Source organism: Gopherus flavomarginatus, chromosome 7 (assembly GCF_025201925.1).
Source record: "Gopherus flavomarginatus isolate rGopFla2 chromosome 7, rGopFla2.mat.asm, whole genome shotgun sequence".
NCBI lineage: Eukaryota > Metazoa > Chordata > Testudines > Testudinidae > Gopherus > Gopherus flavomarginatus.
In genome coordinates this window covers 83,926,056-83,951,252 of record NC_066623.1, presented here as the reverse complement: position 1 = coordinate 83,951,252, position 25,197 = coordinate 83,926,056, and the positions used below count along the sequence as shown (strand labels likewise).

The window sequence follows — 25,197 nt, the reverse complement described above, 5'->3', positions numbered from 1 at the left end:
ACCTGGGCAACGGTAGAAGGGCCCTGGCCAAGGTGGAGTCCAGGATGGCCCCAATGAACTCCACCCTCTGCGAGGGGAGCAGAGTGGACTTGTCCACGTTGATCATGAGGCCCAAGGTAGCAAACAGGCCAGTGATCCTGCAGACATGGCTGCAGACCTGCAGCTCTGACGTGCCCCGAATTAGCCATCGTTGAGGTAAGGGAACACGTGAATGCGACTGCGCCGAAGATGTGCCACAACGACAGCCATGCATTTTGTGAATACCCTCGGAGCCATAGAGAGGCCAAACGGGAGGACCGCGAATCGGTAGTGATGGCAGTCGACCACGAACTGAAGGAAACGTCTGTGGTGTGGCCATATGGCAATATGAAAATAAGCGTCCTGCATGTTGAGGGCATACCAGTCTCCAGGATCCAGGGATGGGATAATGGTCCCCAGGGATACCATGCGGAACTTCAACTTCACTAGATATTTGTTGAGCTCTCGCAGGTCGAGGATAGGTCTGAGGCCTCCCTTGGCCTTGGGGATCAGAAAGTAGCGGGAATAAAACCCCTTGCCCCTCTCGTTCTCCGGAACCGCCTCTATAGCTCCTTTGTCGAGGAGCGTCTGCACCTCCTGGCGGAGGAATTGCTTGTGAGAGGGGTCCCTGAAGAGGGACGAGGGTGGGGGGCGGGAGGGAGGAAAAGATATAAACTGCAGACGGTATCCCGTCTGCACCGTGCGTAAGACCCAGCGGTCGGATGTTATTTGGGTCCACGCCTGGAGGAAAAACGAAAGGCGGTTGGAAAACGGGGGGGAAGGATCCATGGGGGACACTGGTACTACGCCCTCGGGCGCACCTTCAAAACGAAGGTTTGGGTCCAGGTGGGGCTTTAGAGGAGCTTTGGTTTTGCCCCCCTTGATTCCCCAACTGCCTGCGCCTGCCATTTCTGCCGCGGCGCCTATTAAGGTCCTGCTGCTGGCGGAACTGGGGGTACGGCCGGCACTGCTGCTGTTGTTGCGGCCGGAAGGGTCTGCGTTGTGTCCCAGGCGTGTGCATCCCAAGGGAGCGCATAATGACCCGATTGTCCTTGAGACTTTTCAGTCTGGGGTCTGTTTTCTCCGAGAACAGGCCCTGGCCTTCGAACGGGAGGTCCTGGATGGTGTATTGGAGCTCCGGTGAAAGGCCAGAAACCTGAAGCCAGGAGATGCGGTGCATCGTCACCCCCGAGGCGAGGGTACGGGCAGCCGAGTCCGCATCGTCCAAGGAGGCCTGCAATGAGGTTCTTGCGACCTTCTTGCCCTCGTCAAGAATCGCCGCAAATTCCTGATGCGCCTCCTGTGGCAACAGCTCTTTGAACTTATCCGCTGCCACCCAAGAGTTAAAGGCGTAGCGGCTAAGAAGGGCTTGCTGGTTGGAAACCCTGAGCTGAAGGGCCCCCGCCGAATAGACCTTGCGGCCGAGGAGGTCCATACGCCTGACCTCCTTGGATTTGGGGGCTGGGGCTTCCTGCCCATGACGCTCCCTCTCGTTCACCGACTGTACCACGAGGGAGCATGGTGTTGGGTGAACATGGAGGTATTCATAGCCCTTGGAGGGGGCCATGTACTTCCTTTCGACGTCCCGTGCAGTAGGAGGAATGGAGGCCAGCGATTGCCAGATCGTATTGGCGTTGGCCTGGATCGTCCGAATAAAGGGCAGGGCGACCCTAGTGGGAGCATCGGAGGAGAGGATGCTGACGACGGGATCCTTGATCTCAGAGACCTCCTCAGCTTGCAGGCTCAAGTTCTGTGCTACGCGCCTGAGGAGGTCCTGATGTGCCCTGAGATCTAGCAGAGGAGGGCTATTGGAAGAAGTGCCTGCCACCGCCTCATCGGGAGAAGACGATGAGGAGATCCCCGGCAAGAGAGTGTCCAGCGGGGGGTCTGCCTCACCTCTTGCCTCTGACTCCGGAGGGAGCTCAGGGTCTTGTTGTTTTGACCCGTCCTCCCCGTCCGGGGCGGGGGGGGGGCGAGACAACGACGCCTCCGGCGCCCTGTGCTCTGTCGTCACAGGCCTAGGAGGAAGCTGTTGGGGGCCCTGGGCTTGGTGATACGCCCAGGGTGTCCAGAACCCCCACTGCTGCGGTCCCTGGTCCTGTTGCGGAGGGTCTTGGAAAAGGGCCGCTTGTCTGTCAGTGCCCAGCGCATATACACTGTCAGCCTGCGACGACACTGATGGCTGTCTGGAAGGCCATGGAGGGGCCAACCGCAGCTGGTAAGAGACTCCGCGTCCTGGCGCCGAAGATGTTCTCGGTGCCGGGGACCGGTACCGGGAGTCATACCGGTGCCGGGATCGGGACCGGGGTCTGTCTTGGACTCGGTGCCGGGATCGGGACCGGTACCGGCCGCTGACTCAGTGCCGGGATCGGGACCGGGACCTGCCACCGACGCGGTGCCGGGAGGTCGACTGGGACCGGGACCTGCCACCAGCTCGGTGCCGGGAGGTCGACTGGGGCGCTGATCGATGGCGGGAATGGCTCCTAGAGTCCCGGTGCCGGTATCGGTGGCTGGAACCAGACCGGGACCGTCTGGAGGCCGATCGGTGCCGCGAGTACGACCGGTACCGCTGAGGGGAGCGGTGCCGGGACTGCGAGCGGTGGCGGGATCTTGAGCGACCACGGTGCCGGGACCTCGACAGCGAGCGTGAGTCCCGAGACGGTGCTCTCATCATTGGTTTGCCTCTGGACGCCACCCGCACCGGAGGTACCAGGGGTGGAGGCTGAGTTGGCTCAGTGAGGGCAATGAGGTCCCGTGCCGAGGCGAAGGTCTCCGGCGTCGATGGGACCAATAGCCCAACCCCAGATCTTATGGGGGAGCTCGGCGGGACCGGACTCGATGGACCCTCCGGGCCCGGAGTCGACGGGATCCCTGTCAGTAGCGCCGCGGCAGATGTAGGTGCCGGGCGCTCCACTCGAGTCTGCCTGGATGGAGTTGCAGACTTCGAGGGCCTTGCTTCTGTACCCGGTGCCGGGGAAGGTCGGTGCTGGGGAGTCTTTCCGGTGCCGGCGCGATCCGGTGCCGGTGTCGAGGTGACGGTCTGCGAAACTGCCGGGTCGAGTGCCACTTCCATGAGGAGAGTCCTAAGTCTCTGGTCTCTCTCCTTCTTTGTTCTAGGCTTAAAAGCCTTACAAATGCGGCACTTGTCCGATATGTGCGATTCCCTCAGGCACTTTAGGCACGCGTCGTGGGGGTCGCTGGTCGGCATCTTACAGGCCGCACATTGCTTGAAGCCCGGCGAACCAGGCATGAGCCCGGTGCCGGGTGCTGGGAAGAGCTACGGCCCAAACCGACTAACAAATATTTACAAATATTATTTACACTATTTACTATATTACTACTTAACTAACTACACTTAACTACTAACTACAACTATAAACAGTAGAACAAGGAGAGCTAGGTACGTGGAGGACAGCTATGCCGCGCTCCAGAGTTCCAACGACCGACACGGCGGTAAGAAGGAACTGAGGAGCGGGTGGGCCGGCAGGGGTATATATCAGGCGCCATGGTGGCGCCACTCTAGGGGGCGACCTGCCGGCCCACTGGAGTTGCTAGGGTAAAAAGTTTCCGACGAACGTGCACGCACAGCGCGCACACCTAACTGGAATGGATATGAGCAATCACTCGAAGAACACTTTTGGTTTCAGTTCCTGCTAAGAAAGCTGTTTGTTGAGAACAAGGCTCATTAATGTGGAAGTGAATTTTGCTGAACTAAACCCTTAAAGTTTATAAGCAAACACAAACACATCAAATGAAAAATGTGAAAAATAAACAAAATATCATTTAATTTAATTTGAGCATCTAAGCAACGGATTCACAAGTCAGTTTAGTGTTTAAAAAAATCTTAGTGCAGTGTCTACAAATGGCTTTAGTTACTTCAGTGACTGTTATAGTCCCATGAGAATAATCTACTCCTAATAAGGACAATTGCTTAGATTTATTACCCCACTGAGGTCTTGTTAAAGATCTAACAAAAGTCCTATTTAAATGAAAAGGACAATAGAAGCATTTAAAGTCAGTACAGGGTTTAATTAATACCTGAGCACAGAATGTGTGTAGAGATATGAAAAACAAAACCAAATTCAAAAGTTGGTTTGCTGCAAATGATTAGCATAAACTATCCATTTGGCTAAAATAAAAAAAAATAGGATATTGTAAGAATATTTGAATCTGTTAATAAATAATAGTATTGGTAAATTTACATTAAAAACACATTTTTGCATAAATTCTTAATTTCCCTAGTTTACGGAACATCTCTTGGATGGAATGTGAGACACATTATCTGCTAGACTGAACAAATCCAAAGGGTACAAAAAGGAGACTGATTTAAATCAATATATTAACATGCACCAGCATTTAAAAAACACTTTGTAATGTTCCCAAAGAGAACATGTACGCTGCAGCAGTGTCAGTGTAGTGCTGCTATAATTCATGCTTCAGTGTAGTCATTATTCACACATGGGAGTATACAATTCCTACAGTCATTTTTCATGCATGAGTAGTTTTAAACCCAAAAATCATTGGCATAAATATACAAGGCACATGTTAACAAAAAAACAACCCATCTTATTAACCCTGAAAGGGAACTTGAAGATTATATTAATCAGTTTTGATTACAAACCTCTACTGCAGCAAATGTATAAATACTATTTTGTGATCATGTACCTCTACTGCAGGTTTGCACAAATGCATTCTCACCCCTGATGGTTGCATAGGGTCATTTGCTTCTTTCTGCTGTGCCTAGCCAAACAGAGATCATGGGAGGGCAGCACACAGAATATTGTCACAAATCTGCCCACTCCTCCAAGACTGTAATGTGGGAGCTATGTACCATTGCCATGCAGCCTAAGCAGGAGAGGGTTTGGAGAGAGGTCAGGGGAACAGTTGCTCTGGGTGGATTGTTCCCCTCGCAGGATAATGTAAATTATAATGCAAAAAAAACCCTGTAACCTACTTCTGCCTTAAGGAGCAATAACTTTTCCTCCATCGCTTTCCCACACCATAGAGCAGGGGTTGGCAACCTTTCAGAAGTGGTGTGCCGAATTTTCATTTATTCACTCTAATTTAAGGTTTTGCGTGCTAGTAATACATTTTAACGTTTTTTAGAAGATCTCTTTCTATAAGTCTGTAATATATAACTAAACTATTATTGTATGTAAAGTAAATAAGGTTTTTAAAATGTTTAAGAAACTTCATTTAAAATTAAATTAAAATGCAGAGCCTCCCAGACTGGTGGCCAGGACCTGGGCAGTGTGAGTGCCACTAAAAATCAGCTCACGTGCCGCCTTCAGCACACGTGCCATAGGTTGCCTACCCCTGCCATGGAGCGTGCTTTGGTTGGTTGGGGGTGGGGAGACAGCACAGATATAAGAGCCATGCTGCCACTGGCACAAGCAGTCTGGGAGAGGGAATGTGCACGAACTGGCATTCATGGGACAGGGCTTTGTGATTCCTATTTATCTCCAAGCTTTCAGCTATCACAGTGATAAGTGTAGTGCAGAGCCGTAACTAGGTATTTTTCCGCCCCAGGCAAGAATATAAAATTGTGCCCTCCTCCAGGGCCGGCTCTTCAGCAGCTCTTCGGCAGCAATTCAGCAGCAGGTCCCTCAGTCCCTGCTGCCAAACTTCTGCCGAAGAATGAATGAAGCGGCGGCGCTAGAGCCTGTGATTTTTGACGGCTTGGGCTGGTAATGTTGCTTCCAAGATGGTCTTTGGTTCCAGTCCCGTTCCAATCCAGAGAGGGATTCACAGGTTAAGAGATGAGGGAGGTGCTGGATATCAGCAGTGGCCACTAGTGATCAGCATGTCTCCTGAGAATGCTGGGAGTTCAGGTCTGCAGGGCAGGATCAGGGGTGGCAGGTTTGTAGAAATTTTGGTGGTGCTCAGAACCCGCCCCTGCCCAGAACCCGCCCCTGCCCAGACTCCGCCCCCCCCCACTCCACCTGTCCAAGGCTCTGGGAGGGAGTTTGGGTGAGGGAGGAAGTCTGGGAATGGGAGGGGGTGCGGAGGGAGTGGGTGCAGCTTCTGGGAGGGAGTTTGGGGATGGGAGGGGTGCAGAGGGATGGGGTGCAGGGGTGAGGGCTGTGGGTTGTGGCCGCAAATGAGGGGTTTGGAGTGTGGGAGAGGCTCAGGGCAAGAGTAGGGGTGAGGGCTCTGGCTGTGACTGAGAATAAGCTCTGATTGGGGTTTGGGCTCTGGGTGGGGCAGGGCTAGGGATGAGTTTGGGGTACATGCAGGCTGCTCCAGGACAGGGGTCAGAGAGGAGGACTCCTCCCAGCCCTTTCCCTGCCAACAGCAGCAAGCTCTGGGGGAGGAGCCCCCCCTTTCCTGCCCCCCCAAAGCACACTCACCCACACCACTGTCACTGCATGTGCTCCTAGTGCCCCTCTCAGGTCCAGGAATCTCCCTCGCCTCCCCTGTGGTGGCTGCGGGGGGGGGGGGGTGCTGCGTGCGACTCCTTCCATGATGTTGCCCCTGACTGTAGCATCATGGAAGGTGAGGGATGGGGCTGCCTCCTTGCCCAACATGGGGCAGGAGCAGTGACTACAGGCGGGGGTTGGGGCTGTGCTGGTGGAGGGTCCCATTGGAAAATGAAAGGGTCTGAGGGGGACAGGCAGGCTCAGAGTCAGTCTGCCCTGGCAATCGAGATGGGGGCACTAGGACCCTGCGGCAGCAGTTGCTGTAGGGAGGCAGCATGGAGCTGCAGAGGAGAGATAGGGACTCTCTGCTCCAGGGATGAGAAGGCAAGGTGGGAGGGGGAGCAAGTCGGGGCTGTGGGACACTTGGAGGAGGCACGGGGGGGCGGCAGGTGGGGTCAGGGGGGAGATCACCCGGGTTATAAATGTCTCTGCCAGCAGCTTTTTTTTTCTCCGCTGCTTTCTGCGCCCTCAGCTTTGTGTGCCCGAAGCAAGTGCCTCACCTCACCCTTGTGACGGCACTGGTGTAGTGTAAAGACTCCATAGGAAGGTGAGGTAATGGTGGCACTCCCTGCTTGCTGATATGTTCTGCAGAGGAGGATGAGGCAGAATGGCAGCTGCCAAGAAACACAGATTGGAAAAGTACTTACCAATAACTTCTATTCTGCTAGCAACATCTCCTGCAGTTCTGGACATCTAGGGGCTGCTCTTCTGTCTCTGCAGCTCATGAAGGCAGATCAGCATCTTGGCGCTAAAGTCTGGCCATGCCCTTTCTCCTCCTGCTTGCTGCCAGATGAGTTATTCACAAGCTATAAAACTTGCATAACATCATTATTGACAAATATTTCCTGAAATCACAAAATAACTACGTACATTAGGCCAAGGAAGACAGTCATATGGTAATGATTCTACCTAATATCTGACCCTTGACTCATGAATCATCCAGGTAGATAGAATTGTGGGAGATGCTGCTGGAAGAAAGGAAGTTATCAGAAGAAATATTCTGTTCTGCAGCCCAATGTCTCCCACGATTCTGGATGTCTGGGAAGTAGTGAGCAGTGAACAGATGTAAGGAGAGTTATGAAACAAAAGCTTGGCAGGAAAGAAGCACTCCACATTTTGTGAACTCACTCAAAAGTCTGTATTTCTTCTGGGCCACTGTCTGTAGCACCTTCCTGCCAAAGGAAGCCTCTGAAGAAGACAGAAGGTCCACCTTGTAGTGCTTAATGAAAATGTTAGCTTAGACCAAGTGGCCACTTTGCAAATTTCTGAAGTGGACGCACTTGCTTATTCCACCATGAATCCTGTGAAGATTTGTATTAGGCTTCCCCAATACATAGTCTAATCCACCTAATGATGGAGGATTTGGAAACTCTGAGTCCTGGCTTTTTGGGTGGAAGGACACAAATAGGGAGCCCGATCTTCTTGTGGATTCTGTACACTTGAGATAATTTTTAGTGCTCTTTGAACATCTAAGGTGTGCCATGTCTTTTCCATTTGAATGTTGTGGTTTTGGATGGAACAAAGGACTCACAACCTCTTAGGAAGTGTGGAAAGAGGAATTTCCTTAGGAAGAAAGGATTCTGGTGATCTGAGCACCACCTTGTCCTCCTGGAACAGGCAGTAAAGCTCCTGTATAGATAAGACTGCCAGCTATGACGCTTACCTGATGGATGTGACAGCTCTAAGAAACAGCATGGGGGAGCTCAGCTTGCAGGGTGAGTGCGCCTGCTTGCAACTTCTCAGTATATGCAGAGTTAGCCAGTTGCAGGGTAGGAGAAAGAGTCATAGCCATGCCTCTTGCCTCTTCTTTTGAGGTGGTTCAGGCCAAAGTGGGTGATAGTAGGGAACTGGCTCTTGGGATACAATAGCGTAGCAACTGTAGCCAGTTATTCTGGGTCAGGTGGAGAGGTGAAAAATCTTTGCCCTCTCACTCTCAAGTACACACTTTTGCAGGAGCCAGCCTTAATCTACCCCTCTGTGATCCTGAATGTGTAGATCACAAGATCTCTCCCCAAGATCCTCTAAATTCCTCAAGGCTTGATTCACTAAACTAACTCTGAAGAGAAATTTTTTACTATCTAAGTCATATCCATTTGTGGAGAAGGTGGAAGTTTTTCTGGGAAATGGTGCTTAATCATTAATGTCTAGCTATCTCTGCCAACAGGGCAGCCACCAGTGTAAATCATTTTTATTTAGACTTTAAATCAGTTGCCTTCTTATATAATACAATATTTAGTAAGGAGGTTAACAAAATTCTGTCTCATCTGATCATAAAATACAGTAAATTCTTAAATCCATTTGCATTATTTACCTACTCAACCTCTTGTAGCTATCACTAGTCTACTGTAAGTGCTGGGAATTCAGCAGAAATCCTGCTTTTAGCAAAAAAGTCAGTTTCTGCTAAATTTTTATTTTAAATCTACTTCATCTACACAGGATTGGAATGTCAATATTTTTCAAGGATTAGATAACATTGTTATAAGAGTGATCTATAAAAGAAAGGTGTCTATTTATGTAAATTATCAGGTAATAACTAAGGTAGTGGTAGATGGCTCTCAAGAATATGCACCATAATTCCTTGCTTTTGTAGTACCAATAAAGCTTTTGTGTATGCACTGGAAATGGCTTCACGAATGCATCTCTTTACATTAGATGTAAAAGTTATAGGAGCAGGAACTGTCCCCAAGGAAGCCAATAGAAGCAGCAGCTGCCCTTTGGCTTGCCTCATTCCTGAGTAGCATATTGATTCTAATGTAGTGTCTCCAGAGATAAATATAGTACACTGATTCAGAGATGTTGATCTCTCCCTCCTGTGGTAAAACCCATAAAAGGGGGCCAAGTGGAACATCACAAGGCTCCTCCACATTGTTCCTCAGATGAAGTGAGGTTTTTTCTCTCACCTCTGTCTATAAACAGCTCTGTGAATCAACCTCCACAAATGTGAGGATGTCAGGGCACTCACACCGCCTTCTGCTCCCTCGCAGATCATGGCTCCAATGTAGCTGTATTGCCAAGGTCCTTCAGCATGGAAGAACCAGGCAGGAAAGGCAACATATCCCCAAGTTACCTTTGTTACCGTTCCTGGTGAACACAGCTTGGCTTGGGGAAGAGAGGTACTGTACATTTTCCTGCCACTGCCGCTGGTCTGCTCCCTCTCAACACGTTGGTCCCACCCCTACAGAGAATGCTCAGCAAGGTCCTTGGAAGGTGAAAACAGTGTTACAGCAGTTACTGGCTCCCCCTCCTGGCCCTGAAGGGTGAATGCTGTTGCCCAGGAGTCACCTCTGCTCATAGCTAAAGGCATGATGTGGTCCTTGGATTACTGAAAAACAAACAAACAGGTAGCTGGGGAAGGGAAGGAGAAGGGACATCACACAGATTGGTGTTAATAAAACTAAATAAATACAAGTAACGCATATATATATACACAAGAGGCAGTTTTGCATGACACTAAATTGTAATAACATGGACTGTTTTTACTCCCATTCACATTTCTGATAGGCAGCCCAGAGCATCTGCGCTCATTATGTTCAGGTTTCATGTGGGACAGAGCGTGTGTGACTCTCAGAGCACTGCATGAACATAGTGATGACATCCTCTTGACACAGATACAGAGGGAGCACAAGGATGCATCACAAAAACTGCTTCCTCTTGCAGAATAATTATCACAGGAAACCAGCTACAAGTCTCTAGACAGACAAATTCAATTAAAAAATTTCACAGTGAAGCTTCTGAGGTTCTATTAAAAACAAAACGGAGAGGGGAACTGTTTTCCAATATGATTTTTAAGCGGACAGGGCCTTTAACTCTGTAGTTTTTATTCAAAAAGGGAATCGGGCACCATCACTTAAGAAATTATGGGCCTTCTTTGTGTAAATTTTTTACCCACCATGGCAGATGGATGATTCTTCAGTGTGCCTCAGGCTGGAGACTGTTGGCATAATTAAGAAGGAGAAATGTCCAATATGAGACCTATATGAAAGACATATTAAAACACTTAGTGTGCAGTGCATCATGGGGGTTGTATTCCTCACTGACCTTTTAAAGAAATATGTTCTGAAATCTCTTGACAGCGTCTGTGTGCAGGCACAGATGTTTACAGATGTTAGTCAGTACTTGAAACAATATTACCAATTCCACTCTGTGGCAAACAACTGATTTCCCATTCCAATTATATAGCAACTGGAAATGTAAATTTAATTATCTTTTTTCAGATCTTATGCTGGAGGTACAAAGCCTCATGCTGTTAAAACAGGGGGATTGACTACAGCAAAAGTCAATGCATCCAGAAATACATTTAGCTAGTGTCTGTTTAGATACGGCGTCTCCTTTTGAGTGTTCTGTGATGGAGAGGAATAATTTTGGTGACTTTTGAAAAGTCTTTGTTCTCTCAATATAAAAGGCTAGCACAATTTGAATGTCCATGGTGTAGAGTGCTGCTTCTTGTTTAGTCCCATGGGGTTTTGTGAAGAACAATAGGAGATGAATAGGCTGATTCAGATGGAGTGAGGAGGCAATTTTAGGTAAGAACTTAGGATGCGGTCTTAAGGTCACTTTATTTTTGAAGAATGTTGGGTATGGTGAGTATGCCATGAAGGCCCTTAGCTCCCGCACCCCTATCTGGCAGACATGATGGTGATGAGGAAGGCAACCTTCATTGAAAGGTGGAGTAGTGAACATGTCACTAATGGTTCAAAAGGTGGTCCGGTAAGGCCCCGTAATACTAGATTAAGTGTTGGAGTAGTAGTTCGTATTTTGGGGAAGTTATGAAGGCCCTTAGGAACACGTTTGGTGATTGGGTGGGCGAAGATCAATAACTCATCCACCTTATGGAGGAACGCTGTGATAGCTATGAGATGTATTCTGATTGAGCTCAGGGAGACACCAGATTTCTTAAGTTTCAATATATAGTTCAGTATTAGAGGGAGAGGAGACTACCATGATCAGTTTTTTTTGGCATCATATAGTGAATCACCTCCATTTGTATAGGTATGTATGTTGGGTAGTTGGTATACGACTATTTAACAGAATGTCTCTTACTTCCTCTGAACAGGCCATTTTGGCTTCTCGGAGCCATGGAGTAGCCATGCCTTGAGGCAGAGTCTTGTCAGGTTGGGGTGGTGAACCTGATCTGCATCTTGTGAGAGGGGATGAGGCAGAAGAGGAAGAACGCGTGATGGGCACGCAGCCATCTTTAGGAGGTAAGGAAACCACATTTGCCAGGGCCATGTGGGGGCTATCAAGATGACTTTGGAATTGTCCGTTCTGATCTTGTGTACTACCCATTACAGAAGGGGGGTTGGAGGTAAGATGTAAAGTAGGGGTGCATCCCATTTGATGATAAAAGTGTCACCCAGGAATGGGGACCCTATCCTGCTCTGGAGCAGAACTAAGGACATTTGGCATTTTGTGTTGTTGTGGAGAGGTCTATAGCTGAAAATGCCCACTCTCTGAATATATTCCGTAGTAGTTGGGGGTCCATTTCCCCCTCGTGGTCCAGGGAGAATTTTCTGCTTAGCGCATCTGCAGTGGTGTTCTGACGTTCTGGTAGGTAGGAGGCTGAGATGTTGATGCTGTGACTGATGCACCAGGTCCAAAGTAGTATGGCTTCCATGCATAGGAAGTGTGAACATGCCCCCCTACCCTTGTTGATTTATATAGAATATGCAAGCATTGTTGTCTGTAAGGATCTGTATGGTTTTGATCTTGATCACAGATAGGAAATGACAGCATGCATTGCAAACCATCCATTACTCCAGTAGATGTATGTATAGGAGGGATTCTGATGGGGACCAACGGCCTTGGACAGCATGAGTGTGTAAGTTTGCCTCCCAACCTAGTAGGGATGCAAGGGCAGCATGTGACTCCCACATTTGAGGAGGCTGGGAATAAGTGTCAGAAGCTCCCTAGAAATAGGGGGGCCCACCAGCATCTGGACAATGGCCCTGCCCCCTGCTTCACTCCAAGGCCTACCCCCACTTGGCCTCCTCCCCTAAAGCCCACCCACACTCTAAACCCCCACTCCGCCCCAGCGCTACTTCTCCCTGCTTTCCCAGAGTCCCCCTGCCTGCCACTCACACCTCTGTGCCCCCACCCCCATCTCCATCTTTGTGGATTGTGTTGCCTGTGTGGTTGTGTGTTAGGTGAAGATTGAAATCTTTATGATGCATAGTACTTGCCCTGTTTTTTCTTATTCATAGGCATGTAGATGCCCAGGGACTTCAGCATCACTCTGAAGAGACTCATCAATTTTGGCTGCAAAGGGTTGAGGGCCTTCAAACAGAAGATTCTCAACTGTCGATTGTACTTCTCTAAGAAAATCAGAGAGGTGTAGCCAGGATGCAGGTCGCATGACAACAGTTGTGGTTATAGACTGCACCACAGTGTCTGTGGAACCTAATGAAGCTTGCAATGCTGTTCTAACAAGTAGATGCCCCTTGGAGATGATGGCCATAAATTGTTCTCTCTTTTCTTCCGACAAGAATTCAATAAATTCTGACAGATTTGAGTAATTTGTGTTGTTGAACTTGGCCACTAATGCCTTATTGTTGGTGAGTTTGGTGCAGGGTGTGAAAAAGGGAATTCCATTCCCTTAGAGGGCACATAATACTATTTCTCCAACCTTTTGCAGGTGGGGAGATTGTCGCTGAGGTCTGCCAGATGATTTTTGCTTGTTCCATGAGTGAGTCAGTAGTTGGTAAAGCAATTCTGAAGGAGGTTGATGTATGTAAAATATCTAGTAGCTTATGTTGGGATTCAGCCACTCCCTTTAGTGAAACGTCCAATGAGTCTGCTGCTTTCTTAAAGAGCTCCTGAAATTGTTTAAAGTCATCCCTCGTGGTGGGAGGTGGGGTCATGATGTTTTCATCTGGGGAAGAGGATGAGAAATTGGCTGCTAGTGCATCTTCCTGGTCTGAAACCTCCTCCAACTCCTCGACCGCCTCTTCTGGGGGCTCAGAGTGTCCCCAGTTCTGAAGATGAAAGGGAATGTTGTGTCCTCATCCTGGGTAGACTGGGAGGCTTGTGATGTTGTGGGGGGTATGCTTCTGGGGGGTTCCAGTAAGGCCACCGTGGTGGGAAAGGCATCAATGGCATCCATGGGTGTCCATACCAACTCTGTATTTCAGGCCCTGTGTGATAGCCCCTTTGCTGTGATGGACCTAGTCCAGTAGATGTGTGGAAGGGCGAAGAGTGGTGAGAGGAGTAGATTCCTCCATCATCCTCATCACTTGAGAAGGGAAGAGATCTGGGCAGTGTGGTGAGATGGCTCAGTACCGACCATGGTGGAGTGATGTCTGTACCAAGAAGAAGAGATTATGGCATTGAGGAAACCAGCAAGTCCTTATGGTGCAGGAATTGCTACAGCACTGGGAGCCTCAGTGCCACTGAAGGTGTTGCTAGTGGTACCCGACAGCTGCTGTGCAGTTGTCGATGCTGAGGATTGTACCATGTGGGTTGTGCCAACAGAAGGTGGTGCCATGGTCTGTAGTGGTGCCAAGCTACTCAGTGCTGAGTGTCTCGTCGGCTCTAACAGTGACAAGGTAGAGGGTTTCAATTTCCCTTTGCTGCCATTGTCTGAACTAGCCTACTTAGGGTCTTTTGTGCTTGTGGAACCCATGGTACCGGATGGTCCCGCTACCTGGGCAGTGGAAGGTCCTGGCGTGGTCAGTACCGATGGGATATGCTGATCTGGTAAATATCATTTCTTGGCGGATTCCCAAGAAGGAGACGTCAGAGCCCGCTTTTTAGTCACTTTCTTGACTGGGTGCTCTTTTGCCTGAGCCAATAAAGAAAAGTCTCTGTCAGAGGCTATGGTGGGAGACTGTTGTCCAGGAGAGGTCCATGATTCAGGCTCGGATACTAGGTGTAGAGACTTTCCATCATGAGAAGTTTCAACTGCAAGTGACTTGCCTTTCTTGTGTGGTCTTTCAGGTTATGGCAATACGAGCACTTCTGCAGGATGTGCATCTTACCGAGGCAGCAGACACACTGTGAATACCTATCCAAGAATGGGATAGAGAGTTTGCACATAAGGCAGCATTTAAAACACGGGAAGCTGGGCATGCCCTTCAGAGAAGGGTTTTATCCCGCAAGAGAGAAGAATTACTGTACTTTACTCGAAAGGGTCACTAGAAACTGAAACTTAATTTTCTAATATGAGAGAAAAATGTGTATTTTTTTAAAATAAAAAGGGAAGGAAAAATGGGGAAGGAAAGGCAATTATAAGCTAATCAACAACTAACTCTTAACTGAATAACGATGCTATTTAGGTTAGGTACAGAGGCACTGCTAAGTACTCCAATGCAATTCAAAGGGGGGAGAGAAGGAACTGAGGGGGGGTTGGTTGCACAGTGCTATGTAGCTGCCTGAGGCAACGCGAGATGGGGACAGCACACGTGCAACCCAACCAGACACTGCTACTACAAATCTCCAATTACAAGCGCCGGGGCGCATAGACACGTAAAGTGGAGCACAGGGACACTCACCGAAGAAGAATCTCCTTTACAGTTCATACACAGGGCCGGCGCAACCCATTAGGCGACCGAGGCGGTCGCCTAGGTCACTAACATTTGGGGGCGGCCACCGTGGTGGCTGGACCTTCAGCTGCCCCCGTCGTCGTCGGTATTTCGGGAGCAGGATGTTCCGCTGCCTCTGTTGGGGGCGCCATTTTGGGTGTGGGACCTTCCACTGCCTAGGGCGCCAAAAAAAGCTGGCGGTGCTTCTGTTCATACATTCACCATTACCTAATTACAAAAGCATTACCAGCAAATCAATGCTCTGAGTAAGCAGCACAGAGTCCTGTGGCACCTTATAGACTAACAGACGTATTGGAGCAAGAGCTTTCGTGGGTGAATACCCACTTCGTCAGATGTATGCACGAAAGCTCATGCTCCAATACGTCTGTTAGTCTATAAGGTGCCATTTCGTGGGTGAATACCCACTTCATCGGATGAATGCATCCGATGAAGTGGGTATTCACCCACGAAAGCTCATGCTCCAATACGTCTGTTAGTCTATAAGGTGCCACAGGACTCTTTGCTGCTTTTACAGATCCAGACTAACACGGCTACCCCTCTGATACTTGACATAATGCTCTGAATAGTTTCACTATTTTAGGGGTCTAATCTCTATGTGGATGTGTGTAAGTCACATTAACATCTACAAACATACACAAAGAATAAACTGGTCAGGATGGTGTTGCCTAGCAAAACAGACAAGTTCAAATGAATAGAAAGTACCTCAAAACCTTGGTTATTACATGTATCTCCATAATACCTACACTATTGTCCAATTGACATGCATGTTTCATTTTAACTGTGCATGTCAGAATATCCTTATTCTTTAATCAATCCAAAGTGGAGAAAATCCCTGTGTGCTAAGAAATACAGTAGCTCTTTTCCAAAGCAGTAAATATGAAGGCAGCAGTATTTTGCTTGATGCTAGCTTCTTTCTTCTGTTTTTTAGTTATAAATTGAATTAAAATTCTTGGGCTAGATACTCCCTCCCACATAAAAAGCAGTGGGAGGGGTTTTATTTTTTTTTTTACACATTTAAATCAGACTTTCTGTGAGGATTCCTTTGCAAGCATTACCCCACCCTGTCCTGTCATAAGGGGCCGGGTTTCTGTCCCAAGGAAAAACCGCCCCCAAAACCGGTGGATCCCAGGGCATATGCAAGTGGCCAGGGCCATACACACAGTGACTTGTCCCCTTTCTCTGGCCTTGACCCCTAAGTGGACCTCCCCTCTGCTCCCTTGCAGTCTAACTCTATTGCTGCACTGCCATGGCTTTTCCCTATGGCAGCAGTAGCAATTTTCCAGGTAGCTTTTGTGAAGCCAAAAGTCGTGGTCAGGGGTCAAATACAATCCCAGCCCATACAGCCTCTATCCCCTTTCTTAGCACTAACCCTGGATGGGTCTGGTACAGTACCCAATGAAGATATCCATGCCCCCCTTCTGTGTTGAGGAAGGGAAATCCACATGTAGAGGACACCTCCATTTACCAGTCTCGGAGGTACATGATTTGGCTCATTTGCTAGGCATTTCACAGTTCTTCATAAGTCTTTCCCTTTATGTCATACATACAACTATTTATTAAAACCCCATATATCTTGAATGCACCATCACACCCCCAAAAGAGGAAATACTTTCTTAACGAAGTGCATCAGGAAGGGGGGCCTAATTTTTAAACCTGGTCTACAATTTGGCAGGCACAAGTTTGGACTCTCAGTTAATGATGGGCACAAAAGCTAGCATTGTGGTGCCTAATTACTTCATTGGATCCACATATCACATAGTTTGATTTTTAACTGGTAACATTTGGACTATTAAAACTGGAGGTCAAAACTTGAAAAGCAGGCCCAGAGTGACAAACACAAAAAACAGAGGGGAAGTACCTACATTTCTAATATCATCAGATCAAACCCCCAAAAGAAATGCACTTTAAAGAAACTGGCAAATCTTTCTGAGTAAGTTCCAACGTATTTTCCAGAACAGTTTTGCTGACAATTAATAGTATACAGACCTATTTTACCCTCTTACAGAACACTACCAAGTTGATTCTGCCAAACAGAGCACACAGTGCACTCATGTGAAGTATCACACCATTTCAATGCCAAAATGGAAAAAAAGTGAAAAGGGCCAAAGAGGCTTACCAGTTACTGCATGTGTAATCTATGACTTTGTGTCATCATCCTACCAATGTATAGCACGTAAGTGACCATAACAACTACACTGATGGGCATTCTTGAGAACATACTTGTAAGTTTAAATAAAATCCTAAGAATCGACCAAACTTCAGCCCATGCTATATAAATGTGCAGACCAGGATTTTCAGAGTATGAAATAACACCATGTTCCTTTTTAGATAATTGTATGCTTAGTGCTGTATTTAAACAGCAAAGAATCCTGCAGCATTTACCATTTTTATATTATGAGCTTAAAAAAATCGTTGTAATACTAGGAAGTGTTTTCCTTTTTCCAAGCATGATAGAGAATTATTCTCTAATAAAACATCCACTAGGGCAGGTGCCGTTGATAGAACATACATTTTAAAATGTGATGGCCTTGAATTTGACAGATGGTGGCATAGTGAGTGCCCCAGCTTTAATAAGCTGTATGTGCATGTCAGAAATATTACAAGTTCCATATGCCTATTACAGTAGATGCAAGTTAGACAAATACACTCCTACTCAGACAGAACAGCAACCTCCCAAACCTTATGTCAGTGAAGTATTTACAACCAAATCCAATAGGTGTTTGTGGTTCTAACATTGCTCCCATTAATGAGAAAAATGTCAGTATACAAAAGCTATTTTTTCTTCTCCTTATCAAATCCTTCAAAAAGCTGATAACTAGCCTTTATAGATTGCGGGAGTCAGATATAACTCTGAATCTATTATTTTACTAGAACCCTGAGGGTCAATTTATCACCTGGAAACCATTTTACATGGACAATTTGACTTTCATATGGAGCATCAGAACATACCCTAGATGGAAATCTAAAATAAATTATATCAAGTGCAGTCTTCCTCGTGCGTGACTTTATGGTTCCCCCACTGCAATAATTTTGAAAATTGTATCCCTTAAACTACAGGACTGAGAGATTATTAGCTGTTTAAACTGAAAGAGCATTTCTGATTGGCTGATTGCAAGTCAAAGGGTGGGGATTAATTTCTGTGGAACCACAAGCTTATCTGAAACGTTTTTTCAACAATCTAAACAGCCAGTTTTATCTTCTTCTCGAATGTCATGTCCATTTTACCACCATCATCCCAAATATATGTTGTCATTTCAGTAAAGCTGTTCTAGGAAGTGAGAATGTGTCTAATCCTCCACTGATACGGTTGTCTGAGACAATCATACCCCAGAGATAAAGGGTGTCATTCACTTGGGCCTCTTATCTTCCTATTACAGGAAGTTTTCTCATTAACAAGCCTTTCGAATCTGGAATGTATTCCTGCAGTATGTCGCAAATTGAAGTGTGTCCGTTTCATTGGCTACAATTTGCTAATAATTTCTAATGGTATCTTTTAGAAGCAAAATAATATTAACAACATGTGGTGGTGATTTAATAAGTGCTGCTTTTGGGTAAAATTTTCAAATGTACCTAGATGACTTAAGAATCTAAGACTCAATGACATTCAATGGGACTTAGTAGCCTCAGTTCCACTGAAAGTCAGTAAAAATTAGGCTCTTAAATCATTTAGGCCCATCTGAAAATTTCACCCATGTCAATACTGAACCAACAACTGAGCCTGGGGCTGGATCAGCCACTGTGCTAATGCATGTACAGGAATGTAGCTGATATAGGGTCAATGCCTGTGGACGTACATTCAGCAAAAGTCCCAGGATAGGCAGAAAAAACCCTTTCTAGATGTAATACATATATGACACAGGAATGTTGCTGTGAAACAAGAGAACTGTATATCCAGGCATAGTAACTTGACTACAAAAGTTAATTCCTCTGTCACGATTTCAAGTTTATAAGGCAGTTTTTGTGCAATCAGAATAAGGCCTGCTACCAAACAGTAACTGCATTCCTTCAAGTAAATCAACAGTCTTTAAACACCAAAGCAAACAATATAAACAGGGCAGCTCGTGTCTTCAGACATCCCTGTACCAGCTTTCAGGTAGAAGCTTCCATCTGTCTATTTCATCCCTAAAAGACACACAGACCCTTCCTAAGTCATTCAAACTAAATAGACTTAACTGCAATTGATTAACTCCTCTGTGGATTGGAGATCTATGGGTTCCTCCAGTGACACTCAGGCTTTGTCTACACCAGCACTTTTGTTGGCAAAACTTTTGTCAGGGGTGTGAAAAAAACACCCTGATTGACATAAGTTTCACTGACAAAAGTGCCTGTGTAGACAGATGCTCTCCTGCCAACATAGCTACTGCTGTTCATTGGGAGTGGTTTAATTATGCCGGCGGGAGAGCTCTGAGCGGCTACACAGGAGACCTTACAGCAGTGCAGCTGTAAGGTCCATAGTGTACACATACCCTCAGCTCAAGAAGGTATTTGTGAGCAAGAGCCAAAAATTAGTCTGGAACACCTGCTGGGATTTAATCTCCTCTGCCAAATCCCCACTCTCTGGCTCAGTAGGGTCTAACCCTAGGGGGCATAATTTAGGTAGGAATTGTCATGTCTGCAACAAGGGCCCCAGGAGCTCCTTCACAAGGGATGTATACTCACACGCAACTCTGCTTGCATGAAAGTGGGGAGATGCTGACTGCATCATGTTGCCTCTTCCCCCCCATCCCAGCAGACTTTCCAACGATGCTCTTCTGGAATTCTGTGGAGTTGGTGCTCTGCAGGGTTGTGTGGGCAGGGCTGCATGGAGCTGGAGCAGTGGACAAGAAGTTCTCTGCAGAATCTTGCTTTGCTCAGTGCCTAAAACTGGGTGGGAGCTGATGTTGAAGCAACATTAGGTGCTGCAAACTCTCTCCTATGGCTGCTGTTGAACAGCTTAATAGGGACTTACTCAACGGCAGCATGGATCCTGTACAGAGTTATTGAAACCTGTCAATGAAACACCATGCAAAATATTCCACCTAGAATTATAGATATTATTCTGCAACTTGTTTTAATGTACTGGTAATGGGGTTGTGGAACAACTGGAATAAGATGGCTTGTATAGTCAAATATTTATAGCTTTAGTTTTGAAACTGGATTTTGCTTAGGGGTGACATCTCACCAGGTAACTGTTGGCCTTGCATGGAGGGAATTTTTAGAGAGAACAATCATATCCTAGATACAATATATGTGCTCTAGAAATTGTTGGGGGGGGGGGTATTAAAGTGAATATCACTCCTCTGTCCCGTTAGTAATTTGGCCTGTGAATGACTGAGGTAGTTGGTACGACTTCTTCATCTTATCTAAACAGTAGTATTTTCCCCAAAAATCACAGGATTTTAGTACTGGAGATAAAGAAGTGCATGTTTTGTGGTTGGGCACTTGGATTACTGAATATTCAGACCATTTAATAAACGGTTTAGATTGCTGACCTAAATTTTTTAACCTATTTTAAAAGTAATAGTTAAAATAAGCTCAACATTAAAAATTCAAGAATCTTATAGTGGTAAAACTGATACAGCCTGAATCCTATGGAAGGGTGATCAGACATCAACATGTAGCAGTTTTTAAAAAAAATACAATCAGGTTTTCACTGTAGCAATGCAATTTTTCAGTATTCCTCTCTGAGCTGCAACTGTGTCATTTATATGCAAATGAGACTATATTCTGCAGCTGTTTCTTCATGAAGTCATGGTAATTATTGCACTTAAAGCCTCATAAATAGGTTTTGCCTTTAATAGGGTGGGGGAGAAGCAAATATATCATATTCATTTGCAGTTACAAGCTTCTTTTTATTTTGAAATTTACATTAATACTTTCATAGGAAGTTTTACAGTTATAAAAGAAACTCTGTTTCATTTATCCAAATAAAGTATGCTAATTCTGTTGAACAGGATTTATTTTGCCTTCTTTCCTACACTAAAGAATATTTTTTTTAAATTCTTGAGTAAGAGCAGGAAAGTGTCATTTAATGCTGACAAAACCAATTGCATTGTACAAGTCATTACATGTCAGCCACATGCAGCATGTAGAAAACCACTCTGGACTGGATCCTGTTATCACGTCCACCATATGTTTAATCCCAGAAACTGATTTTACATGATGCATGGCAATCCTACCTACTATCAATATCCCTTATTACTTTAACAACTGGTTTGCAACTTGCTACAGTTACAATAAAGTAAAAAGTAATTTAACCCATTAAATGTTTAAAACAGTATGAAAGCAAAATAATAATTTAAAAACGAAATATGAGATGCAGGTATATGATCAAAATGGCACGATCCCACTGCATTCACAGATTATATTATATGCATAAACATGCAAACATCTGATGGGCAGTATGTATAAGCTCTGAGGGCTACAGTCACAAAGGAATTTAGAAGTGGAATAGAGGGAATGGATCCTGGGACTCCCATCTCCCAGATGAGAGCTCTAACCACTGGATACAAAGTCAGTCTCTCAAGGACTCATTATGTATTCACAGTGGAACAGCATCAACAAAGAGACTGAAAGATACCCAAGTCACCAATATCTCATTACCCAGTGCTTAAGGAATCACCTGAGAGGTGACAGAACAATTCCTTATCCATCCTTCAGCAAAGGGGGGAATTCAACAGGGGTCTCCCAGGTGAGTATGCTAACCACTGGCTAACAGTTATGAGGGAGATCCTCCTTCTCTCCCAAACCCAATCCAATCATTCTGAGCAAGTTTGTATACCATGCCTGGACCAGTAGGTGAGCTCTGATGAACCTACTTACCAGATTGGATACTGCAGGTGAGTTAGACAGAACATCTGTCTTCCTCCAGTCTGTTGATCACTCTGAGACTTAGGCAGGAGATGGATGCCTAATTGTCTAGGAAGAGAAAGCAATGCACCATACCCAGAAGCAGGAACTTAGGCACCTATGGAACTTTTACTGCAAAACTTAGGCACAGAGCGAGTTTAGGCACCTACAGTTTTTGGGCAATTGAGCAGGGGTTTTGTGAATCCCCGGGGGCCTAATTCCTGGGATTTGGGCACCAGAAATGGCAGTTCAGCACCTAAATCCTTTTGTGAATTTAGCCCTAAGTACATTCTCGCACTAACAATTTTGAGAATCATGCTTTTCAAGTGCATACTGTAGATTTCTTTTCCGTTTTCTTCATATTCAGGTGCAGCTATTGTCAACCTCAGTTTTTAATTTGGAAACCAATATATCTGACAGGACAAGACGGCACATATGGAAGTTGAAGATAATTAAAAGCAGTATCAGCATGTGCTTCTCAAACTGGTAAGATAGTAAAATTTGACATCGTGTCATATTGAATTTTTCTTTCACTACTCCATTATGGGAAGCAGTATTGTTATAATGCCAAGTTACATAGAATCTTCCCTTGAATAATGACCATAGCATTCTCTTGAATCCTTGGAGAATTAGTTATTCTATCCCTTTTATCCAAGCCCAGTCACTCATTTCATGCTACATTTCTATACTAGAAATAAATCAAATACTTTACATTATAGACAAAAAAAAATATTTCAAGCTCGTATTTTATTATTAGTAGCTTAGTAAAATTGCCCTTATTACACCTGCTGTATTTAATTAGCGTTTTTATTATCTCTCATAATATCTGTAGGAACGTTGTATGTAGTGACATTAGTAAGGATGTAGCCATTCTATGGTTGGTTTTGTTTGTGTCAGATTTCAAAAGCAAAGCAGGATCAGGCATGGCAATACGTAGAAGGGAAGTGTTGTACAAATTACCACTGGTGAGTCAGTAGGGTCTGATCCAAGGTGCGCTGAAGTCAGCTGACTCTTTCCTTTGACCTCAGTGGGCTTTAGGCCAGCCTCTACAGAGGAAGGTTAGCATGTTTAAGACACTGGACGGGGCTGCAGGAGAACTGGGTTCAGTTGCCAGCTCTGCACAGGCTCCTTGTGTAACACTGGGCAGATTGCTTAACTGGCCTTTGCCTCAGCTCTTTATCTGTGTAACAGAGTTTACTTACTGCTATAGGCCTCCTCGAGATCAGGCATGGTGTAGCAGATTGCTCACTTCTCTAACGCCCCATGCCGATGGTCGCTCCAGCAATTTCTCTTGCAGTGACTTAGTCCTCCAGCTGGGTCATTGTCTTAAGACTTAAGTCAGCACCTTCCAGAGTCATGACTGTCCAAACATAAAAGTCCTAAATATGTCTTTAAAACAAACAAAAATCCTCCGACCATCACTGGTCTATTCCTAGCCTATTCTGGGGCTTAACCTGCAGCCCCCTCCACTGGCTGGGTAACTTTATGATGGGCTTCTATGCCCCCTTCCATGGGGACAATAGGGGGAACCCAATTCCATTCCACCTCTACTCTAGGTTCCAGCCCAGGGCCCTATACTCAACAGTTAGATCTGGCCTGCTCCTTTACCTGTGCTATACTTTTCCTGGGTTACCTCCTACCCAGCCTCTTAAGTTCCCTTCTGCATCTGTTCATCTCATCCCTGCTTAGGCCATGTCTACATCTAAAATTTTGCAGCGCTGGTTGTTACAGCTGTATTAGTACAGCTGTATAGGGCCAGCGCTGCAGAGTGGCCACACTTACAGCAACCAGCGCTGCAAGTGGTGTTAGATGTGGCCACACTGCAGCGCTGTTGGGCGGCTTCAAGGGGTTTTGGGGAAGGCGAGAGCAAACGGGGGAAGGAGACCAGCTTCGCAGCGGTTTGCTCTCGCGTTCCGCGAACCACCCTGCAAACCGCAGGGAAGGAGACCTGCTTGCTCGGGGGTTCAGCGAACGCGAGAGCAAACCGGGGAAGGAGACCAGCTTCGCCGCGGTTTGCTCTCGCGTTCCGCGAACCCCCCTGCAAACCGCAGGGAAGGAGACCTGCTTGCACGGGGGTTCGGCGAACGCGAGAGCAAACCGGGGAAGGAGACCAGCTTCGCCGCGGTTTGCTCTCGCGTTCCGCGAACCACCCTGCAAACCGCAGGGAAGGAGACCTGCTTGCTCGGGTTCGGGGAATGCGAGAGCAAACCGGGAAAGGAGACCAGCTTCGCCGCGGTTTGCTCTCGCGTTCCGCGAACCACCGTGCAAACCGCAGGGAAGGAGACCTGCTTGCTCGGGGAACGCGAGAGCAAACCGCGGCGAAGCTGGTCTCCTTCCCCGGTTTGCTCTCGCCTTCCCGGAACCACCCTGCAAACCGCAGGGAAGGAGACCTGCTTGCTCGGGGTTCGGGGAACGCGAGAGCAAGCCGGGGAAGGAGACCAGCTTGATTACCAGAGGCTTCCTCAGGTATGCTGGGATACCTGCTTATTCCACGGAGGTCAAGAAAAGCGCTGGTAAGTGACTATACTTGATTACCAGCGCTGGATCACCAGCGCTGGATCCTCTACACCTGAGACAAAACGGGAGTACGGCCAGCGCTGCAAACAGGGAGTTGCAGCGCTGGTGGTGCCCTGCAGATGTGTACACCTCCTAAGTTGCAGCGCTGTAACTCCCTCACCAGCGCTGCAACTTTCTGATGTAGACAAGCCCTTAGTCAGTGTCCCTCCAAGACTCCCTGCCTGGAAAGCTTTCCTTACTGCTCTGAGCTTGCTTCCTGCCTGGCTCTTTCCTTACCTAAGTTTTGACATCACTTAAAAGCCTTCCCCTCTCTACCGCAGTCTGATTCCCCCAGGTGGAGCTAATGCTGTAATCAGGTTGTCTTAGCAATAGGCTCTCTAGCCCACAGGGCAAGTCATACTGTTAAAATCTACAAGCCAGGGATAATATTTTCCTACTTCCCAAGGTATGGTCAGAATAAATTCATTAATTTACCAGATGCTCAGATATGATGATGCAGGCTATATCAGTATGTATTTTGATGTTTAGGTTTTAATCAGTTTTTTACTGAATCAATACCATAACAACCACGGGACGGGAGAAAACTGCTGCTGGAGGAGGAGGTTCTCCTTTGATAAGGTGTAGCACCAAGGTCCATTTGTCAACACTTAACATGACAGTGCACTTTTTGTAAGAAAAGGTGTTAATCTCTATAATCCTTCTTAAATTCCAAATACAGACAATTATATTTTACCTATCTAAAATCCACATTATCAAATGAATATGAAGATTATTCTTCAGTTACTGTCTTGTGTTCTGTGAAACAGCTACTTGCATTACACCCCAGTGGTGGCTGCAGTTCACAAGTAGGTGAGATAATTTTAAAGTGAATAGTGTAA

At 46.5% G+C, this 25,197-nt stretch overlaps 1 protein-coding gene across 9 annotated transcripts in view; it reads right to left on the bottom strand.

Annotated features, from left to right (window-relative positions):
- The window catches only part of TGFBR3 (transforming growth factor beta receptor 3), a 518,676-nt gene that overhangs the window by 52,531 nt on the left and 440,948 nt on the right, over window positions 1–25,197 (bottom strand). Inside the window, exon 18 of one of the 9 annotated variants that reach the window (XM_050962129.1) lies at window positions 15,452–15,512. The exons of the other annotated variants lie outside the window; for them this stretch is intronic. The gene's annotated coding sequence lies outside the window, so the exon portion shown is untranslated. Of the gene's footprint in view, window positions 1–15,451; window positions 15,513–25,197 lie in introns of those variants that run through there. 9 annotated transcript variants of the gene reach the window in all.